The sequence below is a fragment of the Calonectris borealis genome, chromosome 29, assembly GCF_964195595.1.
Source record: "Calonectris borealis chromosome 29, bCalBor7.hap1.2, whole genome shotgun sequence".
Taxonomy (NCBI): Eukaryota; Metazoa; Chordata; class Aves; order Procellariiformes; family Procellariidae; genus Calonectris; species Calonectris borealis.
In genome coordinates, this window is record NC_134340.1 from 2,783,615 (window position 1) to 2,806,472 (window position 22,858).

A 22,858-nucleotide genomic window follows, 5' to 3' on the forward strand; every position below is an offset into this window, starting at 1 on the left:
AGTGTTATGGTTAGCGGTTACGGTTGGGTTTATGCTTATGGGTTACGATTTCAGTTTGGGTTAGGGTTAGCATTAAGTATTAGGATTAGGTTTAGGGTTAGGGTTGCAGTTTCGTTTTAGGGTTAGGTTTCGCATTAGGGTTAGGGTGAGGTCTTACGGTTATTGTATTAGGTTTGTGGTAGCGTTAGGGTTAGGGTTAGGGGTTACATTGGGTTTACTCTTATGGGTTAGGATTTCAGTTTGGGTTAGGGGTAGCATTCATTTTTAGGGTTAGGGTTTAGGTTTAGAGTTGCGGTTTCATTTTAGGATTAGGTTTCGCATTAGGTTTAGGGTGAGGTGTTATGGTTACGGTATTACGTTTGGGGTAGCGTTAGGGTTAGGGTTAGGGTTAGGGTCATTAGGGTTCAGGTTGGGGTTCAGGGTTGGGGTTAGGGTTCGGGATTATGGTTAGGGGTCGGGGTTAGGATTAGCATCAGGGTTAGGGCTTAAAATTAGGATTAGGGGTTAAGGTTAGGGTTATGGTTGGGGTTAAGGTTAGGGTTATGGTTTGGGTTAGGGTTAGGATTATGGTTCAGGTTTAGTGTTAGGGATAGGGTTATGGTTTCGTTTTAGGGTTAGGCTTAGCGTTAGGGTTAGGGCGTAGGGTTACAGTTAGGGATAGGCTTAGCGTTAGGGTTAGGGTTTGGGTTAGGGGTTAGAGTTAGGGTTTAGTTTTAGGGTTAGGGGTAGGGGTAAGGGTAGGGGTAGGGGTAGGGTTATGGTGATGTCTTAAGGTTACGGTTTGAGGTTGAGTTAGCAGTAGGGTTACGGTTAGAATTAGGGGTTCGGTGTTATGTGAGGGTTAGTTTTATGGTTCCGTTTAGGTTTAACGTTAGGGTTCTGCCAAAGTGTTAGTGTTACGGTTTGATGTTAGGGTTAGGGTTACGGTTTGGGGTTAGGGTTAGTGTTAGGATTTTGTTTTAGGGTGAGGTTTCGCCTTAGGGTTAGGGTTAGGGCTAGGGTTAGCTTTATGATTCAGGTTAGGCTTAAGGTTAGGTTATGGTTAAGTGTTAGGTTTAGGGTTAAGTGTTAGGCTTAGGGTTAGGGTTAAGTGTTAGGTTTAGGGGTAGGGTTAGGGTTAAGGTTAGAGTTAGGGTTAGGATTAGAGTTAAGGGTTAGAGTTAGGATTCAGTGTTAGGGTTAGGGTGAGGTCTTAATGTTACGCTTAGGGTTTACAGGTAGCGTTAGGGTTAGGTTTAGGGTTAGTGTTAGCGTTAAGGTTAGGGTTAGGGTTTAGGACTGGGTTCAGGGTTAGAGATAGGGTTCGGTAGTGGGGTTAGCGTTAGTATAAGGGTGAGGTCTTAGTGTTACAGTTAGGGTTTACGGGTAGCATTAGGGTTAGGGTTAGAGTTAGGGTTAGGGTCATTACGTTAAGGTTAGGGTTGGGGTTCAGGGTTAGGGTTAGGGTTCGGGGTTAGGGTTAGCATTAGGGTTAGAGCTTTATGATTCAGGTTAGGCTTAAGGTTAGGTTAGGGTTAGGGTTAGGGTTAAGTGTTCGATTTAGGGTTAAGTGTTAGGGTTAGAGTTAGGCTTAGGACTGGAGTTAAGGGTTAGAGTTAGGGTTCAGTGTTAGGTTTAGGGTGAGGTCTTAATGTTACGCTTAGGGTTTACGGGTAGCATTAGGGTTAGGTTTAGGGTTAGTGTTAGGGTTAAGTTTAGGGTTAGGGTTTAGGGTTAGGATTGGGGTTCAGGGTTAGAGTTAGGGTTCGGTATTGGGGTTAGAGTTAGTATTAGGGTGAGGTCGTAGTGTTATGCGTAGGGTTTGCGGGTAGCATTAGGGTTAGGTTTAGGGGTTAGGGTTAGGTTGGGGTTCAGGGTTAGGGTTAGGGTTCGGGATTAGGGCTAGAGTTCGGGGTTAGGGTTAGCATTAGGGTTAGGGGTTAACGTTAGGGTTAGGGGTTAAGGTTAGGGTTATGGTTAGGGGTTAGGTTTAGGGTTAAGGTTAGGGTTATGTTTAGGGTTAGGGTTAGGCTTAGGGTTAGCATTAGTTTTACGGTTGGTTTTTTGGATGGTTCGGGTTTAGGGTTAGGGATAGGGTTAGGGTTAGAGTTAGGGTTAGGTTTACGGTTAGGGTTAGCATTTGGGTTAGGGTTTGGGTTAGGGTTGGGGTTCAGGTTTAGGGTTAGGTTTCGGTGTTAGGGTAAGGGTGAGGTCTTAGGGTTATGCATAGGGTTTACGGGTAGCGTTAGGGGTTCGAGTTAGGGTGAGGGTTTGGTGTTAGTGTTAGGATTGGGGTTCTTATTCTTGATCCTCTCTCCCTCTCTTTCTCTCTCTCGTTGTTTTAATTACAAATTATTATTATTAATATTATTATTGTTATTATTATTGTTATCATTATTGTTATTATTATTAATATTATTATAATTGGTGTTATTATTGGTATTATTATGGTATCATTGGTATTACTATTTTTACTCTTAGTAGTATTACTAGTATTGCTATTATTATTTTATTTCAAGTATTAAACTCTTCTTATCTCTACCCGTGAGTTTTCTTGCTTTTGCTCTTCTGATTCTCTCCCCCATCCCATTGCTGGGGGGAGGGCGAGTGAGCGGCTGTGTGGTGCTTAGTTGCCGACTGGGGTTAAACCATGACAGGGGTCCACCACAAAGATGGTTGCCATTCTGTCACATCTTCTGAGCTAAAACTGGCTCATCCTGGGACATGGTGCCACCCACGCACGCAACCTGCAGTCCAGAAGTACCCCTGAAAAGACCTCGACGGCCTGCATTAACACACCGGCATGCACTTCAGATGTAAACACTGCCAAGTCATCTCTTATTTGCAACAGATACGGAGGACCAAATTCTGCAAATCTAGCCTTACTTCTACTGAAACTTTCCTGACAGACAGCTCATCTTCTCGTTTTGTAAACGGTAGTGAAGACCTGTTCTAGTGCAAAGGCTTGAACCCTGCCTACGGTGAAGAAGCCCCGTTTTCTTTCCTCACTGCTGTCTTGCTTCCCAAAAATCAGTCAATACCAAAAGCTCTGTATGAACATTGCATAAAAAAGCCAATTGCAAATGCTTTTACTTGCTACTAGTTTTGTCAGGGAAGGAACTAGCTTCTCCCGCTAGTTTTGCTACAGTTTCATGACCTTTAAAGACGCCACTTCTTACCTTTGCTACGCCAATACAGCCTCACAGCTCAGCAAAATCATACTGCAGGTAGGAAACCTTCATCATACAAAGACAGGCACGCTACAGGAATACGTCACTCTCAAAGAACAGACTCTTGCAACCACTCCTCCCTTTGCTTAGCAAAGTTTAGGGCGTGTTAGAAAACAACAACAACAACAAAAAAGCAGGGTTCTCTCTCACATTTTACGGAGCCCATGATATCAGCTGTTCAACATTAAGTCCAACTCCAGCCTGAACCCCAGAATAAGAAATGCCATCTTAAAATGTCTGGAAAAAGGGAGGGCTTTGAAGTGGCAAGACCAGAGAACGTTCACGAAAGCACCGTCATGGAAGTACACATCCCTTATCACAGACCAACTGCACGGTGACCTAAGTGAGTGACGTTGTCTGCTCATTTGCAGCTCAGGGTCTCTTTTTTCATTAGCGCCGAGCACGCAGGTTGGAATTGGAGCTGAGAAGAAAACCATATGCAGTCAGTCTGGTCTCGTTCAAGTTCACATTTACTAGGAATCACAGCAGGTCCCATCTGTCTCTCCAGACCCCACCACCACTTCTGTGCAGCGTCCCGAGGAGCAATAAGCGCAGAGCAAGAAACCTTCCTTCAAAATAAGGCCCACAGCCTGCTCTTTCAATAGGACGCACAGAGCACCAGCTGAGAACAACCTCTGCTTTAACTATGCCTAGCTCCGCTGCCTACGTAAGGAGACCAGCTCCTAAATGATCCCTAGCCCTAAAACCACCGATCTTCCCTAGGGCAATGCTAAGGAAATACCAGAGCCCAGGGACACCTGGTCATTCAGCTTAAGTTGACGGGGAGAAGGACAGTGGACTAGAAAGAGAAAAATATGATGAGAGAAAGGATAGAGGAGCTGAGAGAGAAAGAAAGGTATGGGGAAAAGGCTAGAGAGCTGGAGAAATCAAGAGAAATAGGGATGAGGAGCCCTGCAGAGAGATGGAGGAAGAAAAAGTAGGGTCAAGGAGCAGGACAGAGAGGCAGAGATGGGCGTGGGGAAGGAGAGGAAGAAGGAAGGGGGGGCTAGGGAAAGACAGGGACAGGGAGCAGGACGTCCAGATGGAGAAAGAGAAGGAAGGACAGGGAGCAGGACAAAGGGACTGAGAAATAAAGAGAGGGTCAGATCCTGATGGAGACCAAGAAGGGGGGAAAAAGCCAGCAACGGGCTGGAGGACAGAGACAGGGGAAGAGGAAAAGAGGACTGAGAAGCAGAAAAGAGGAAGAGAGAACAAATAAAAGGGAGAGCCAGCTGGACAGGGCAGGGGAGTACAACAAGAAACGATGGGACAGGCAGCGGGACAGAGAAATAAAGACAGAAACGATGGGGACAGGAAGCAGGGCAGAGGGACAGCGAGAGGAAAAAAGGGGCAGGGAGCAGGACAGAGGTGGAAAAAGAAGCAGCAGGAACAGAGGGGGAGAGAGAAGAAAAAGAAAGGTAGGAAGAAGGATGGGGGGCAGAGAGGGAAAGACAAGGAAAGGGAGTAGGACACAGATTGTCAGGGAAAGACAAGGACAGGGAGCAGGACAGGGCGATACAGAGAGAGAAGAAAGGCACAGGGAGGCAGGACAAAGGGAAAGACAGGCAAAACTAAGGGACGGGGAGCAGGACACAGAAGGAGGTAAAAGAGCCTGGGCTGGGCAGCAGGACAGAGAGATGGAAGGAAAAAACAGCACTGGGCTGCAGGACAGAGATGGAGTGAGAAATAGCCGCGGCAAGGAGCAGGACAAAGTGAGAGAGGGGCGGGAACCTGAAAAGGGAGTAGGACAGAAAAATAGGGTGGGGGAGAGACAGGGAGCGGGACAGAGAAACAGAGAGAGACTTAGAGGGCCAGGGAGCAGGGCAGAGAGATGGAGCAAGAAGGGGAACAGAGATGGGCGGCAGAACAAAGGGAAGGAGAGACAAGAACGGGGAACAGGGAGCAAGACAAAGGGACAGGAGAGGAAAAAAACAGTGACGGGTGCAGGACCGAGATGGAGGAATTTAAAAGAAGAGGCCAGAATGACAGCGAGAGAAAAAAGGAAGAGGGGGCAGGACACCACTGGAGGACAAAACCAGCTGTGATGGGCAGTGGGACAGAGAGACGAAGAAAGGAGAACTAGAGAGCGAGAGAGAGAGGAAAGAAGGCACAGCCAGCTGGACAGGGGGGTTTAGTGAGAAAGGGTGGGGCAGGGAATGAGGGAAGGGTGAGGCCGCACCTCGAATCCTGTGTTCAGTTTTGGGCCCCTCACTACCAGAAGGACATGGAGGTGCTGGAGCGTGTCCAGAGGAGGGCAACGAAGCTGGTGAAGGGCCTGGAGCACAAGTCTGATGGGGAGCGGCTGAGGGAACTGGGGTTGTTTAGCCTGGAGAAGAGGAGGCTGAGGGGAGACCTCATCGCGCTCTACAACTACCTGAAAGGAGGTTGTAGCGAGGTGGGGGTTGGTCTCTTCTGCCAAGTAACTAGCGATAGGACAAGAGGAAATGGCCTCAAGTTGCGCCAAGGGAGGTTTAGATTGGACATTAGGAGAAATTTCTTTACTGAAAGAGTGGTCAGGCCTTGGAACAGGCTGCCCAGGGAAGTGGTGGAGTCACCATCCCTGGAGGTATTTAAAAGACGTGTAGATGAGGCCCTTAGGGACATGGTTTAGTGGGCATGGTGTGTTGGGTTGACGGCTGGACACGATGATCTTAGAGGTCTTTTCCAACCTGTATGATTCTATGATCCTATGATTCTATGAATGGGACAGAGAGAAAGAGCGAAAAGAGAAAAAGGACCGAAGGACAGCAAGAGAAAAAAAAGGACAGGGATCTGGACAAAGATGGAGAAAGAAGCAGCAGGAAAAGAGGAAGAGAGGCAGAAAGAGGGAGGCGGAGGCAGGAAGAGAGAGAGAGCTAAGGGCTAGGGGCAGGATAGAGATCGCAAGAAAACCTGCGGTGGGCAGAAGAAAGGAGAGGGAGTAAAAAGGAATAGGGGCAGGGAGAAGGACAGAGTGACAGCCAAGAATAACAACGAAGAGAAAGAGAGGAACAGGGACAGTGAGCAGCACAGAGGGATGGGGAAAGAAAGAGAGGTCTCAGGAGCCCTGCAGAGAGATGGAGGAAGCGGGGAGGGGAAGGGTCAGGGAGCAGCAGAGAGAGACAGAAGAGAGATGAACAGGAAGGACAGGGACAGTGGGATACAGAATGGAAAACCGCAGTGACAGTGAGCAGGGCGGGGGGGGAGGCAGAGAGAGAGGGAAGCAGAAGGAGGGAGAAGGGAAGACAAGGACAGGGAGCGGGACATACAGGCAGAGAGAGACAAATCACGACAGGGAACAGGCCAGAGAGACTGTGAAAAACAGAGCGGGATGCAGACCAGGACGAAGAGACAGAGAAGAAACAACAGCAATGTGCTGCAGGGCAGAGACAGAGGAAGGCAAAAAGAGGGACAGGGAGCAGGAGGGAGGGGCAGCAAGAAAAAGACGGGGCGGGTAGAGCGACAGGGAAAGAGGGACTTGGAGAAGAGAGGACGGGGAGCAGAACACAGCAATAGAAGAAGAGAGGTATGGGGCAGTGAAAAAAATGACACAGAGGGAAATGGGAGGGGGGGGCTGGGAGGGACTGCGATGCAGAAGAGGGGTGACACGGCCCCGAGGGGCTGGGACTCACCGCAGCTCCCGCTCTCTGCACTGCCAGGCAAATGTGACAGTTCAAGCACTTCTTTCTCTGTCCGTCTGTCCTTTCCTCCCTTCCTCTTCGGTAGCTCCACCTGCGTGCCTGTCCTCACCTCAGCTGGGCCGCAGCTGGAGCAGAGCCCGCACCTCCCAAGACCAACATGGCCGCCCGGCAGCCCCGTGCCCCAGGCCTACAGCTCCCGGCATGCCCCGGGAACCAACATGGCCGCCCGGCAGCCCGTGCCCCGGGCCTACAGCTCCCAGCATGCCATGGGGCGCGGCTTCCTGCTGCCTGGCCTGAGAGGCGGCTCAGGGCCACGCCAGGGCTGGGGCGCTGCTTCCTGGATCCCGTGGCAGCGATGGGCACAGGGACAGGCTGCCAGGTCCCGGGGCCAGGTACGTGTGCGGGCTGTCAGGGTCACCCCTGCCTGGGTTTTCCCAGCGAAGCCCCAGGAGGTGCCGAGGCTGCAGCCCTGGGGCCGAGGCTCCAGGAGCCGGGCATTTCTGCGGGCGCTGCTCCCTGCCAGGCCCCACCGCCAGCTGCCGGCTGCCTGGGGCTTCTCCCCGTTGTCTCCAGCTCTGCTTTCTGCCAGCGCCGGGGGCTCCGCAGGACATCTTGCCCACTCCCCGCCACCGTGCTGACCCCTGTCTGCAGCTGGTCTGTGGTGTCCACGTCAGACAGCTCATTTGGGGGTGGCAGGTCTCTCCTGAAGCACCCTGGGAACGGGGACAGAGCAAACCCCATCCCTCCCTTCCGATCTTTGTCCCCAGGGAGACCCAGTGGAGACGGACCGTGCGCTGGAGAGCGTCCCGCAGGGAGGTGACAGCCGTTGGCAGAGAGGTGCTGAGAGCCACCTGACAGCAAAGGCGTCCGGTGGCCGCAGAGCAGCCCAGGTGAGCTGTGAGTTCCCCCGTGAGAGACCCTGCGCCCAGGGAGCACCTCCCCAGAGAGCAAAGGCCGTATCCAGCCAGCTGGTGCTGGGTACGGCTACCCCAAGGGGTCTTCGCAGGGGGGACGGGGTCACCTGCCTGGTGGCTCTGACACAGACATGATGAGCTGAAGCCCTGTGGCCATGGCTGGCCGGTTCAAAGTCTCCGAGTGCCTCCGCCTTTCTCCCCAGGAGTGTCCAGCCTGGGCACTTTTTCAGGGCGTGACGGATGATGTGAAGATGGATGCTGGTGCTGTCCTGGTGGATCTTCCACTTGGGCACGGTGGGCACCGCCACTTCAGAGTTGTGGTGTCTGAGATCTGGGGCCACCTGAAGAGAGAGACCTCCAGGGAGTTTGTGTTCAATGTTTTGATATCTTGGGGCTACAATGTGCTAGGGATATGGGGCGCTAGGGTTCCAGCGTGCTAGGGTTACGGGGTTTGAGGGTTATGGGAGTTTACGCGACTTAGGATTAAAGCATGTTATTGTTATGGTCAGGGTCTGGGTTTGCAAGCGCTGGGTTCCTGGGGTTAGGTTGGTTTTGCCTTATGTTGTGTTCTGGGTGGTCTTTTTTTTGGAAAGTCCTTTTGTAGCTTGCTTGCATTTTTAGGGTTTGGAGAGGGGTCTTTGGTTTTTGTGTGATGTGTCTTCTGCTTGTTTTTTTGCCGTCCTTGTGGTTTGTGTTGCATTTTCTGTCTTGTAACCACCGTTTGTGGTCTAATCTGTGTGACCGGGCCGGGCAGTGTCACTTCTGTTGTGGTCCAGCTCATTTCCACTGAGTCACTAGGGAGGTGGTTAGGTATGGAGGGCTTGCAGTTTGTGGAGAATGACTGCCAGACGACCGACAGCCACTTCTGGGGTGTGGGAGGAGTTTGGGTCCATAGGTAATGACTGCCGGAGGACTAAGTGTACTTCTGAATTTGTGTGGACTCCGAAAGAGATGGTGGGATGCCACCAGCGGCACAGAAGGACAAGGGCTTCCCCAAGGGTACATGGCTTGTTGGTTATTGCTTTTGAGTAAGCAACTGAGTAATTTTGAGTAAGTCTTGTGAGGGGTAGTGGACTCAAGGGGAGACCTTGTGTTCCTCATCAGTGCCTCAGGGGTTTCCTGTCATTTTTTGTTTGTTTGCTTTTTGTTTGCTGTGCTGAATTTAAAAGGCTTATTGTAGCTCTTTGGATTTCTGTCCTTAAAGGAAGTCTCTAGGATTTCTACCCAGGAGCGAGATGTCCAGAAGGGACTGTCCTTGTACACTGATGTCAGCCTTCCGTCTAGAGCACTGCCTGGTGGTGGTGTATTTTAATGGTAATGTAACTCAAATGCATCTTAAATATACAAGCTTTGCCGTTGTTCCTGCTGTGCCCGGGGGATGATTCTCAGCAGCTCATAAACAGTGTGTTCTGCTGTGCTTTACCCGTTAGAAATAATCTGTCACCAGAAATGTCTTCCTTAGTGCCTGCACAGAGCAAGAACCTCCAGTAGCAAGGGCATGCTGACCCTTGGGCAGCTTCAAAGCGACGGATAAATGTAAATAGGTTAAAAATCCAGTCCTATGGTAGCAGTGTGTGCGTCAAAGTTCACCTGACTCTCGACGCTGACTCAGCCTGTCACAATGTTTTGCGGGTAAGGGTGGATGAAGTCAGTATAAGCAGGTGTTGTAACTGGCCAGGCAGTTCCTCTAAAGAAACGAAACGTTGCCTTTGCTTGGAGTGCCATGCCTTTAGATATGGGGGTGTATTGCCTTTCCTTCCCTGGTGTGAGCACAGAGAACTGAGAGGTGTTTCCATCGGGGGGAGGGAAACCCATCCAGCAGTCATCACACGCCTCAGAGCATGTGGTCCTTGATGGAGGCGTAAGTGCTTGGGACAGTTCTACTTCTAAGCCCTAAGCCCTAAGCCTAACCCTAAAACGAAACCCTAAGCCTGTCCCTAACCCTAAACCCGAACCATAATCCTAACCCCGACCCTAACCCTAACCCTAACGATACCCTAAGCCTAACCCTAACCCTAGCCCCTAACCCTAACATTAAGATAAGGCCAGGAAGCAGGACACGGCGATAGAAAAAAGAGAAGGAGAGGGAGCAGGAGAAAGCGATGGAGAGAAAGGAAAAAATAGCAGCAGGCTATAGGACAGACAGGGAGGAATTAGAAACTACAGACAGGGAGAGAGGCAGAGAAAGAGAAAGCAAAAAATAGTGATGGGCTAAAGGCAGAGAGGGAGGAGTTAAAAAATGGGGGCAGGGGACTGGTCTGTGGCCATAAACATAGATGGTCATTGGCTTCTTTGACTGAACTTTCCATGAATGCCACAAGATACACTCAAGCACCCTGAGATGTCCCCTCCCTTTGCCGGCCCTGCACCGCGGGCAGCCGAGCGCCACACGGCCAAGCCCGCTGCATCTGCCCCAGGCTGTCTTGCCCTGGCTGGCTGCTGACAGGAGGGGACACCAGGTGGTGACCGCCTGGGGGGTGACAGGAGGGACACCAGGTGGTGACGGCCTGGGGGGTGACAGGACACCAGGCGGTGATGGGCCCGGGCGGTGACAGGAGGGACACCGGGCAGTGACAGGCCTGGGGGGTGACAGGAGGGACACCAGGTGGTGACAGCCTGGGGGGTGACAGGAGGGACACCAGGTGGTGACAGCCTGGGGGGTGACAGGACACCAGGCGGTGATGGGCCCGGGGGGTGACAGGAGGGACACCGGACAGTGACAGGCCTGGGGGGTGACAGAAGGGACACCAGGCAGTGACAGGCCTGGGGGGTGTCAGGACACTGGGTGGTGACAGGCCAGGGGACAGCAGGGAGACCAGCGGCCCGGGGTGGTGACAGGCCCGGGGCTGACGGGCCCCCCCTCCCCTCGGGGGCGCTTGGTGTTAGGATGAAGAGCGCGGGGCCGCCACGCCCACGTGACGCGGGCCTTTTGTCATAATGCGCTGGGTCACGTGAGGCGCGGGGGGGGGGTGCAGTGTGCCGTTGCGTGTGCACAGTGACACGCTCGCAGCGGCCCGTGCGGTTGTCGGCCAGGAAGGCCACGGCGGAGCGCCGCAGCCTCTGAGCGCCGCCGGCCCGCTCGAGCTCAGCCCGCGCTGCTTGCCCTGGCCTCCTCGGTGGAGGAGGAACCGCCGCGGGCCCTCACCTGGCACAGCGGCCGCGACGCTGTCTGCCGCGGTAGACGCCATCACGGAGCAGGCACCTCCTGGCCCCAACCACGTCGTGCGTCCACTACAAGTTCGCCTCCAAGCTGAACCATGACATGGTCACCTTCAGCGGCCTCCACATCTCCCTGTGTGACCTCAAGCACCAGATCATGGCCGCGAGGAGCTGAAGGCGGCCAGCTGCGACCTGCAGATCACCAACGCCCAGACCAAAGAAGGTGCGTGGGGGCGGCGGGCGCGGGGCCTCGGGCACCGCCCGGCTGGCGGCGTCGCAGACCACCCTGCGTCGGCCGTGGCCTGCGGGAGCCGCGCTCTGCTCTTTGTGGGTCATCCCCACGTAGCGTGAGTCAGGCTGGGGCCCATGCCGCCAGCATGCGGCGGGACCGGGAGGGCAAGCGGCGCTGGGCATTAAGTGGGGTGGGAAGCCATAATGCGATTCGGCCACCATCGGTAGCTGTGACTTGTGTTGGGGGCCTCACAGAGCTGTTCTTCTGTAGTTGCTGTTCTGACAACTACCTTCAGATCCGTGTTGTAGACATGGAGCTAGGCGTAGAAGAGTACGTGGTTGATGTGTGACATACGGTGCTTACAAAAGCTTTGGTTTCCTGGAATTCTTCTAGGTAAAATGAGAAGGAAATGTGGGAGCATATCTTGTAATAACCAACTTGCCAGATTTCTTTGAAATGTGGTGGAGAAAGCTGGAAGTGATAGAAATAATAAAAGAGATGGCTAATTTGAAGAAAAGAAACCACGTGGATTTGGTGAATTTCGTGACTTAATTTTGACTTCAACTTGTTTTACTCCACTGCATTGGAAAATGGGTTTTGGGGCTGTTGCAGAAACTGCCCACTAGCAACATTTTGGATCAGGAGCGTATCTGTGAGTTAAAATCTGTGCAGACCCTTGAAAGCCGTCTTGCGCATGGGTGTTCTCCGTATCTAAATTATACTTTGGAATTTCTTGTTAATATAACTTCTTTTCCACACCAAAGACATGGTCATTCAGATGCTATTGAGCATCATTTCATCATTCGTTTCTAACGGTGGTTTTTTTTCCTGTACTACATGTTAACCGTATCAGGGCAGTACTGAAGTTTTATGGCAGAACATTTATGGTGGTTATACGTAAGAAATGTTCTTAGAGACATCATAAATTCTTTTAAATCTAACAAATGGTGCTTGATTCTTAGAGATGATAATGGTTTCATATTACTTAGTAGGATATTTCAGTTTGGTAATCTGCCATCTCGATAAGTTTGAATGTGATTAAAGACTTTGGGATGTGACTTTTCAGAAATAAAAAAACTTGTAAAGTGTTTTCATTCCTTAAACATTTCTTTTTTTTTTCCCCCTGTGGTTCTGTGACACTCTTACAACAGGCTTTTCTTTAAAATGTGTACTAGTGTTTTTTTTCCTCTTCCTGTTTCATGTGTTAAACCTTAAACAGAGTAGTATGTACACTGCGGTAACTGTAACTTCAGCCCTAGCCTTTAAAGTGGTTGGACCTAAAGCTTGCTGTTTATCTACAGATACTTAAACTATTTTCAGGAGAGTGTCTGTGAAGAGCCTTAACAGCACAACGTTAGGGGTCTTAGGGATGCCACCTGACAGGGCTTGACGAGGTATACAGCATCTTTGGTTTTCAGACCATTGTTCTGATTCGCTCTGCAAAGGTAAGGGCTTTGAATATTTAAAACTGTAGGCAGATTACAGGGGATGCCTGCTGATAGTGCTTTAAAATATTCAGTCCTATCCAGCTTGTGTAAGTACAACAGAAAAAGCATTCTCATGGAGAGATCTTTGCATTTTAAGCTTACTCAGTCCAAGTGTCTCAGGTAGTTGTTTTTTTTTGTTTGGGCCTTATGTAAAAGGTCAGAAGGCTTTCCTCCTCTTCAGAAGACTAACAGGGTGTAAGCCAAGGCAAAGCATGGAGAGCTTCAGGCACACGCTGTTCCTGAAAGGCTTTTCAAGGCTGTCTTCCTAAGTAATTTCGTTTGGGCCTCTCTGCTCTGCAAAAAGGGAATTGATCGAACGAATTCACGTCCCTTTGGTTAATTCAAACTAGATGATTAGCTTAAGAGGGGAGATACCACTTGAGTTTGAGCCAATTCTGCCCTACTTGTGAAAGCAAGCTCAAAAAAACCCCAAAATGTCTGTGATCCAAATTCTAGCACTGCCAGTTCTGTTTCCATTTAAACGTAAAGCCCTGAGCAGCTGAGAAGTGTGGTTGTTGATGGATTAAGCTCCAAGAAACAGGCAGAGGCGGCAGGCTCTCTTCTGTGTTCTGTCAGGCTTGAGCACTGGCAGCACAGGTGACTGGTTTTTAGTTAACAGCTATGAAAGCAATGGCGCAGAGTTCTCGTGCTTTAGCTAAGTGCCTGTTTGGTGGCAGGGCAAGCTAGTCAGACTTTAGAATCTGGTTTAGGCAGGTGAGACTTTGCTGTGGTTTGTTTTTCTCCAAAGATCTATCGGTTTTGTAGCCTAACGGAAGCAAAAGCAACTTTAAGCTAGGTCAGGAAAGAACCTCGTGCATTAGCAGACTCTCCTTTAGTGACCTTTGAGTCCATTTTGCTGTTGGCATTCAAACTGTTTTAAAAAAAGGAAAAAGATTTTGCTGCTTGTGTTTGATTCTCAAACCCCAAGATTTCTTGAAATATACTGTTAGTGTGTTGAGACGATAAAAGCGTGATGTTACATATAAAATTTTGCTTTTGTATCTGTAAAGGGATTCTGCGAAGTGCTACGTAATTACATATGAACATGCATTCTTACGAATTGACTGATGTTTTTCTCTGTATTTGTGTTGTTTTCAGAATACACAGATGAGAATGCCCTGATTCCTAAGAACTCATCGGTAATTGTTAGAAGAATCCCTGTTGGAGGAGTTAAAGCTACTGGCAAAACCGATGTTATGTAAGTATCCATAAAGCATTGTATTCTTTGTTAGGGGTTTCAGTGTGTTAACTTTTTTTATGGATATTAGTTTACAGAGGCGTTCTTTCTTGTTAAAGCTGCTGTTAATTTTTGCTGGCATTGGGTAGATTTTAATGTATCTGTCCGAAAGGGGACTTACATTTTTAGGCCTGCTGGGACACGGGGTTCGAACTCCAACCATGGTAACATTTAAGATTATTCTATTGGGTTTGTTCTTGGGGTTGATTGTTCTGAGACCCAAGTTGTAGATCCTGTTTCCTCGACGTGCAGAGATTCCTTATTATATGTGTTTGCTTTTATGGCTTTTATAGTAAAGACAGATACGCATTGTAGCGTAAACACATACTTTGTTCCCGTCTCAGAAGAGTCTGATTCTCAGTGTTTGACTATTTCTGGCATTTGGGGGGGATATGGCAGGTATTCTTACGCCCCGAATCTGGGTTTTTTGCATACTAGCTATAGAGGAAAGACCAAGGTTTACCAGCTGGCGAACGATGCAAACAAGAAGTTCCATTCGTAAGCGATTCCTATGCGTTTCCTCAAGACAATGTCCGTTTCAGGCAAGAGAAAAAGAACAGTATCCTAAAGTGTATTGCCTTTTGTGCAAGTACGATGAAGGAATAGTTAATCCTTTCCAAACTTGAAACTCAGCAAGCAGTTTAGCACATTACCAAATGTTACTAGTTATCTTGCTACGTCTGTTTTTACCCTAAGCTGGTATCTGTGCTCCGGGTTTTGGTTCTGTATTCCTAAGATTTACGGAGGACAGAGAATCAGGTGTATTGATTAAAATTACAGCTATTCCAATGCAATGCTAACTAGAGGATTACTGCTGTCATTTATGTATTCATACAGTCCAGTTCTATATCAGCTACATTAGCATTGTTTGAACGGTCATGTTTTCCAGCCGCCTTAAAGATAGGTCTCTCCACCACAATTAGTAGGTATTATTAGCTTGTGGTTTTGCCATGTCTTTCTAATGTTGGTTCTCAATAAATCAAGTAGACGGATGAGTTACACTGTGTCTCGAACAAAGAGTACAGCAGCCTCCTGGTACCCGCGAGGCATCTGCAAGCAAAAAACCCTGAATTTATGTGGCTCTGCATCTCAACTTTGGGCGTATTCCTGCAGTAGTTGTTGCAGTGTTTTCAGGCACTCTCTAGTAATTCTGGACACCGCAGCACTGTGCTTATAACCATGGCCTTGTTTTGGGGGTTAATTTAAACATGTCTGCTTAGTGCTGTCTTGTCAGCGCCTCCTCTGTTTCGGGCACCCTCTCCTGGTATTGTAATGCTGCCCTAAAATGAGAGGATAGATGCTGCTAGCATCAAAGGTCAAATACATACCTGTATGTATAAGGGGATAAGGAAGGAATGGCACTGCTGTTCTAGCGTTGAAAATTAACCAGGCAGATTAGCTTTCTAGTCTTTCAGCTGTGAACATTGCAGAAACAACTGGTAGAGTGGTGAATGTTTGGGAATGATGAATGTATGCTGTAATGGTGGAGAGGCCTTCAAAAATGCGTTACTCTCCTTTTAGTACGCTCTTGAAGGTCAATGTATGAAGAATCCATGCTGTGGTAATCTAAAGGATGTCCTTGTCCTTCCTCAACTTCAGGAGGTACGTGGCTGTCGTTGCGAGCCTGGTGGTGTTCTAGCAGTGGCAGGGAGCGTGCGCCTTTCTATTTGTACACCAGTTGCACAGCAGCCTTTGAATTGCCTCTGCTCATGGGACACTTTGGATGATGTGTGAATTGTTTGTTAACGATATCAATGGTTGCATGGCTGATTCATGATGAGTAGCGTGCAGATACAGATCAATGAGTATGTGGAATCTCAGCAAGTTTTCGAATTTAATAAATATTTCCTAAAATATCGTAGCATTTTCAAGATTATCTTGAAGCAAATTCTGGCAACCAAGACCTTTTTTTTTTGTCACAGGTCTCCTAAATCGCACAAAGGCCTAGGACCTGCTTTCAGGTGACATTTCTACTACTATTTTTAGTCCATACAGCATATGTAACACATTTAGTGTTTTGGCACTTTCATGGCTAAGATATCTGAACACAGTGCTTGGGCTTCCACAGAGAAACACTGTTCTAAAGACGATGCTGCTGACATTGTTGTTATTTGTCAGATGACTGATTTTTTTCACTTAAGTAAAGGTGCACTTGGAAGTGTCTAGACTATCGCTGTTCTTTCTTAGAAACTAAAGGACTCTATCTGGTACCTATTTGTAATACTAGCGATACACAGATTGGCTAAAGTTACCTTTGTATTTTGATGGTTGATTATTTATGAACACAAAACTGTAGTACAGACTTCCTGGTTTTGATACTTATGTAGCAGAGACAAACTATCTGAGGACTTCCCCTTGCACGGTCGTGTTCTATATCTGTAAGCCTTAGAGTAATTTGTGACAAAGTAGAAACGGGATTCTGGGGGGTTTTTTTAGTTGCACTGAATGTACCAAGAGAGAACGGTTTATGTATATGAATAAATTTCCACATTCACTAGACTATCAGAACATAAAGTTTTGATGTTCAGGTTTTATAATCTGTTTTCAGTGCTTTATGTTTTTGGTACAAGTGCTGTATTTGAAGTTCTGATCACCTTTATTTCTTCTTCTAGAAGTCAAACTGAGCCAGTGAGTGGAACATCAAAAGCAGTATGTAAAAACACAATCTCACACTTTTTGCTGCACGCTGCACTTAAGGTAGCCTTGGATTAATTTTCCAAACATTAACTTAATAGATTTTCCAGTAAAACACAGTATATGTTGTAAATACAATGTATTTGATTCAGCATAGTAGAAACGGAGTAATGCCATCATTGGCACAGTTCTATCTAATGTGAATATTGGTGTTTGTGCTTAGTAATGCATTGTATTTCATACTGGATATGCTAGACTATCTCCTGAATGACTTTGTGTTGTACAGATAATGTACAATCGTTTTTAGATCACGTAGGTTCAAAGTCTGCACAACTGAACATGGTTTTTGAAAATGTTATCAAAAACCACTGAGAAACCATTATTGTTAAACTTGGTACTGTTTCTTACTTTTGACTTGGGGGTTCAAACAAATACCAAAACCAACATGTCCCACACGTTTTGAGGACAGTTCTGTGCAGCTAAATGCTTCCTTTTCATGTCCTTAAAGACTTGGGTATTTGTTCCTGAAACTGTATAATTGAAGCGATATTGTTTGGGCCCCTCTGAGTGCATAACTGTCTTTAATAGATTGCTGTCAATTTAAATATCGTTGCTACACAAAGTGGTATTCTAAAGTTCTACATTTGACCTTTCCGCTTTATCAGATGAAGCAGTTTAGTTTAATAGTTTGTCTGCAAATGAAAATACGTAAAACCCAGTGTACAAATTTTGGCACAAGGTTAGAGCCGGGTGCATTTGTAAAGGGTAAAATCCCTGTCATTTTTCTTAACCTCCGCCTGCAGTACATTTTTGGATCTGGGTGACTTCAGGGCTGGATGCTGCTTTAATTTCCCAAAGGCTAAGCTCTTCTTTAGGATACTGCCACTTTGAATTTACATTTGGAAAAGGGGCAGCGTTTTTCTTCAGGTTTGAAGACACTGTCGTTCTGCTGCTAAAACAGAAATAAGTAACACAAGGAAATACTTGGCTGATTAGTTTACAAACCACACTGAAAAGAAGTTTCCTGTAGTGATGCTTCCTTCTCAAATAAATATTTTTTAAAAATCCTTTTTAGCTGAAAATTGATAGCTTCCTTACCCCTTCGACTTTTAAGCAGCTGTGGGCATTTGACAAGGGTCCCTCTCTGAGATATTCTGGAGCAATAAGTTGATCTCCAGCGGGTTTGGTTAGTTTAGCTTCTTCTCCTTAACCACATAGGCACTCTTAAGCTGTCACAGGTTTGGACTTTGTTTTGAACAAATACCAACTACACTAGGTTGGAAATGGCTCTTTCAGTGACACTCGGAGGATATAGTGCAGACTGTCAGACTACAGTAGAGGTTAACTATTGCTCTGTTTTTGATTGTAGAACTTGAATGTGAGTTTAATTTTTTGTGAACAGATTGATGACTCTTCTGCATCTATTTCTTTGGCCCAGCTTACTAAGGTACATATATATTCTTAAAAAAAAAGTGTTTGTTTTGTATTTTTAAATCTTATACTGTGATCTATAGCTGGAGAACTGTTGTCATGTGAACAAACCTTTAATTTAATTTTTAATAATTTAAAGTATTTCTTTTAACTTTAAAATGTGTGTATATTTTGATACTATCCTGGTAAAGAGTAGTTGCCAGTTTGGGAAGATAGAAGGGGGAGGACCTTATCAGCCGCAACGTAATGTTGCAGTATTACTCATCTTCAAGACACAAAGAAGAAGCACTTCAGAAGCTGTTTACCGTTTTTCATACTTTTTGTTCATTTTGCATTGGAAACTAACACAATTTTCACAGAAGAATTTAATTGGCTGTAAGTGACGGACATTTCAGGGGGGTTTGCAAGAGCCAAAATAGAAGTGTTTCTGGAACACGGACAACTGCATGGCTATTTTTGAATTTCTAGGCACTACAGTTATAGATCCATGCTTTGAATGCTGCACAATTTCATACACTGTAGTATATATACAGTGGACAACACAATCTAATTTGTTTGATCGCAGACTGTGTAAATTGTGTAAATGCACCTAATTGTTTACAGGAAAATACTGATGCGTATGTGTGGCATATTAGCAAACGTGACCTTCTGAAACTGTTGTAATGCCATGTTTTGCTATGGAACTGCTTGCATTTTTTGCTCAACAACATGTAACTTTGTCTGGGAAAGCACTAGGGATTGCACTTTGTGAAAAGGCTTGGGCTAGCCAATTAAATTACTAGTCTTTAAAGTTACAAAGATTAGAGAAGGCAGGGCCTAATGCAGAGGAGCTAGTTCTTTCTTCTGAAAATAAAGGCTGGAGTTCCTTTCCCTAGTAATGTCTTGTGGGTTTTGGATGTGTTTTGTAAACCCCTTGGGTTCAAACAAATTAGTCAAGTATCTGTAAAGTCTTCTGTAACTGTTAATGGAAATGATTTCATAGATGTCGATCTGGATTATGTTACAGTTGAGAAAAAGCTGTGTATATGAAACAGCCCTTTAACAAAATGCTGAAACAAGTTGGTTGCTTTTGTGAATGAATGCATCTAAAACCAAAACCATGAGTGGTTGGTCTGAATGATAGGTGCTTGAGGGTCCAAATCATTTACAGTCACTCCCTTAGACCCTGCTTGTATCTGTACTAGTGTGTAATAAAAACATTTGAACAAATACTACTTTAAAAAAATCAGCTGCCTTCAATAATTTGAAGATCCAGTTCTGCATAACGTTTATATTACAATTTGTATGTTAAAAGGACACTGTCAACTGGAAAAAACTGCAGGTTTTGCTTATTGTAGTTAAATTGCTTCCTATGAAGAAGTTCGTGGGGGGGAACATGAAGAGCCTAAGGTTTTGAGTGGCCAGGAATGCTCTTTTCAAGTAGGTTAACAGGCACATAAACATCCTGTAATGATGTAAGGACTCCCCAGAACATCTTTTGGACAACTCTGTTTCATATAAGCAGCTGTTTTCATGCAACCTCAGCTGGCGTTGTGCTGCTCTTTACAGGGTTGGGTGAGTGGTGTTCTCTTTGGCAGTGTGGGCTTAAATGTGTTTCTAATGTATGTGTCAAATAATTACCTGTTAAACAGAGTGCCAATCTGGCTGAAGCCAATGCTTCCGAAGAAGATAAAATAAAGGCTATGATGCTACAGTCTTGCCAGGAATATGATCCAATCAAGTAAGTGTTGATAATGTCAAATCTGTTCTTTGAAGATTATGGAAAAATTGTAGAGAAGTTTGTTTTAACGAGAGAGACACGTGCATACCTTTTTCTTCTTTGCCCCAAACCCTTTTAGTTACATGAAGAAACCCTGGGGTCCACCTCCACCATCATCTGCTTGCTTTTGTTGCGGAAAACCTGGCGACTGTATAAAGAACTGCCCAACAAATGGGGTAAGACTGTGGGGGACTTCTGGTGTTCCTTAGCTTTTCATTTTTTTACCTTGGCAGTTACGTAACAAATCCATGAATACTCATATTAAGAATTGTTTCTCTTGGGGTGAAAGACAGAGGTTCATATGGCAATGTTGCAAAGCCCTTCAAAATCCAAGGGAAACCTGGCATTATAAATGTAAACTTTTCTTTTTTCTAGGTCATAGACATTAAGTATGTCCACAGATCTTGCTCTGTGAACTTTCATGCATCTTTTTATATATTTCAATATTACTGGAAATGTTTCTGGTTTTAACTCTGTTTAATGACAGTTCACAGTTTTTAGTATTTCATGTAAAACCAAGATGTTTCTGTTGACCCCATCTATTGAATATTTGTGCTCTGAATTGCGCTTTGGAGGAGGAGCGGGTTTGTATCTCTTTTCTGAGGGGATGGTGAGCTAAGGGATATTTCACCCTTAAAGAACCTGAACTTAAGCCAAAGAATGGAATGAGTTCAAAACACTGCTCAAGCCTTTGGAACATCCTGGCTATATTCATTTAGGAAAATAAGTATTTTAGTCGAGCAACCCTTATGCTAGGTAAAAGGAGAGGATTAAAGGCTTTTGCTGCTTAAAATAATCATTGAAATGCCATTTTAAGTGTGGGTCTTAAAAGGAGATATGTCTGCATTTCTTTTCTTAACAGGACAAAAATGTTGAGCCTGTTCCCAGAATTAAAGAGCACAGGAATTCCAAGGAGTTTCATGATGGAGGTGAAAGACCCCAATACAAAGGGTGCTATGCTGACAAACACTGGAAAATACGCACTACCAACTATTAATGCGTAAGTATGGAATTAATTGGACTGGCCAAAAAGTGAGCGAGAGAAACCATGCGTGCATGTCTGAGTGGCTATGCAACCAAGTTGGCCAGCATCTGTAATTACGGGGCAGGAAGCACTGTCATTGTGCTTAACCATAGAATCTGTGATACTTTTGAATATTAAAATAGGGTGGTCCTACTGTTCATGCCCCTGGAAGTTGGTTAAACGTGTGCTATGCTAAGAATCTGTATTTCTGCAAAACATTTCAGTAGTGTTTGCAGTGGAGTCGTTCTCTCTGAAAGCTCGTTTTGCTTTTGGTTTATGTTTCAAAGGCTTCTTGCAAAATTTAACAAGTAGCTGTTGGACTGAGATTTCCGCCCCCTCTGACTTTTATCAAATCCCATGTGTGAAACAGACTGACGTTTTCCTGTTGCTATAAACTAAGAAAATACTGCTGTGTGCTGACACGAGTGGCTGTTTTAAAATGCACTTGGTAGCACTTCTGTGTTTCTGTCATGGATTTCGTTTTGTAGGAGCTGTAACATAGACTTCTTCCATTTATAAAATGTAGTTACTCGGAGACGAACTTTACCCTGAGCCTGCAATTTACATTTACCCTCTGGCAAAGGAGAGGTGGGATTCATTTCTCTCATAGAAAATGATATAGCCAACTCTGGTGACTTACTGTGGTCTGCAACAAACGGCTAGTTCGGCATTTAATCCACATTCTTCTCCACGGGAGAGTTGGTTCAAACCTTCAGAACTCAAGCCTACTAATGGTTTTTTGAGATGTCTATCAGGTTCCCGTACAAAGACAACCAGCATTACCAAGTCTTCTGGGCCCCCGAGGACAATCAATACCCACAACTGGTAAGTAACTGTAACTTCAGAATTTCTTTAAAAACATTACCTTCAGAGGAACTGAATGGGATTTCTTTCTTTTTCCTCTCCCCACTCCAAAAGGTCATCCAATGAGAGCCAGTCCAGTTCGCTCAGCAGGTGGCAGACCAGGCTGGGAAGCGTAAGTATTCTACAGAAATTCAGTAGATGACTCCTTGTCACCTGTTAAAAGAGGCTGTACAACGCATAACTTATACAACAGCTGATTTATAATGAAGCAAGTATGCACAGATAGTTGTGGAGAATCCAAGTGGTAATTAATTTTTAAATGGCTTCATTTGAATTGGCTTTTACAAAGGGCATCTGTGCTTCCACTAAGGTTATTTAAAATAAAACTCCGGTACATGACTGAAAACAGGACTCTGAAAAATGAACGCTTTTTGAGGAAACCATAATTACCTATAAAAATTGAAGATAATTAAAGGATCAGATGGAAAGCCACCTTTTCCATTACTGGCTGAATAGGGCTGAAGAGATTGATTTCCCAATAGGAATCAGCCTCCAACATTCTTTTTTTAACAACTTAGTTGATACTGAATGAGCAAATGGTTGGAAAAGTCAACACTGTTCTTTTATGACAATTTTGAATTTCTTCAATTTAGTCATCTCACATAGCCAAGACGCTTTCTCTCAGTTGGAGAGAGAGGAGTCTGTTTTACCTATTACTGCAGCGTCAAGCTAGTCCTTCCTTTCGCTATATGTTTGTCATAGATAGATTGTAAGAGTGCATTGTGTTTATAAAATCTTAAAGGTAAATCAAAAGAAAAACCAGGATCCATCCCACAGGTTGTCTGATATCTCCAAGTCAGTCAGCAAGGAAACAACAATTCAGGGACAGGACCAGGCCAAATACCTCATGATGAGGCAACAACATAGGAAGCGTATGTGGAAGAAGTGAAAAGAAGTTCCAGAGAAGGTTAGTTAATATCTGTGCAGTACTTGGAAGATCAGAAGTGTGACGTATTAAGTGTATCAAGGAGTGGCAGAGGAGCAGTGGGCACTTGGCCCACGGGAGATGGGAGTCTCTTTCAAGTGTGGGCAGCCTCCATCCACAGGTGCAAAGCTGAGTATAAGGAGAGAAGACTGAATGAACTGTTGGGGGTGAGGATGTGGAAGGCAAGTATGAGGATCAGGAAATGAGCGTAGTCTCTAATGAACAGAAAGCAGGGAGAAAAATGCTTACGTTGGCAGGATGCCATTGGCCTCCCTTATCTAGGGAGGAGTTTTACAGAGAACAACGGAGACTTAAAGAGGAGGAAGTATTTGGCTCAATGAAGTTGCCTTGTTTTTCACGTTT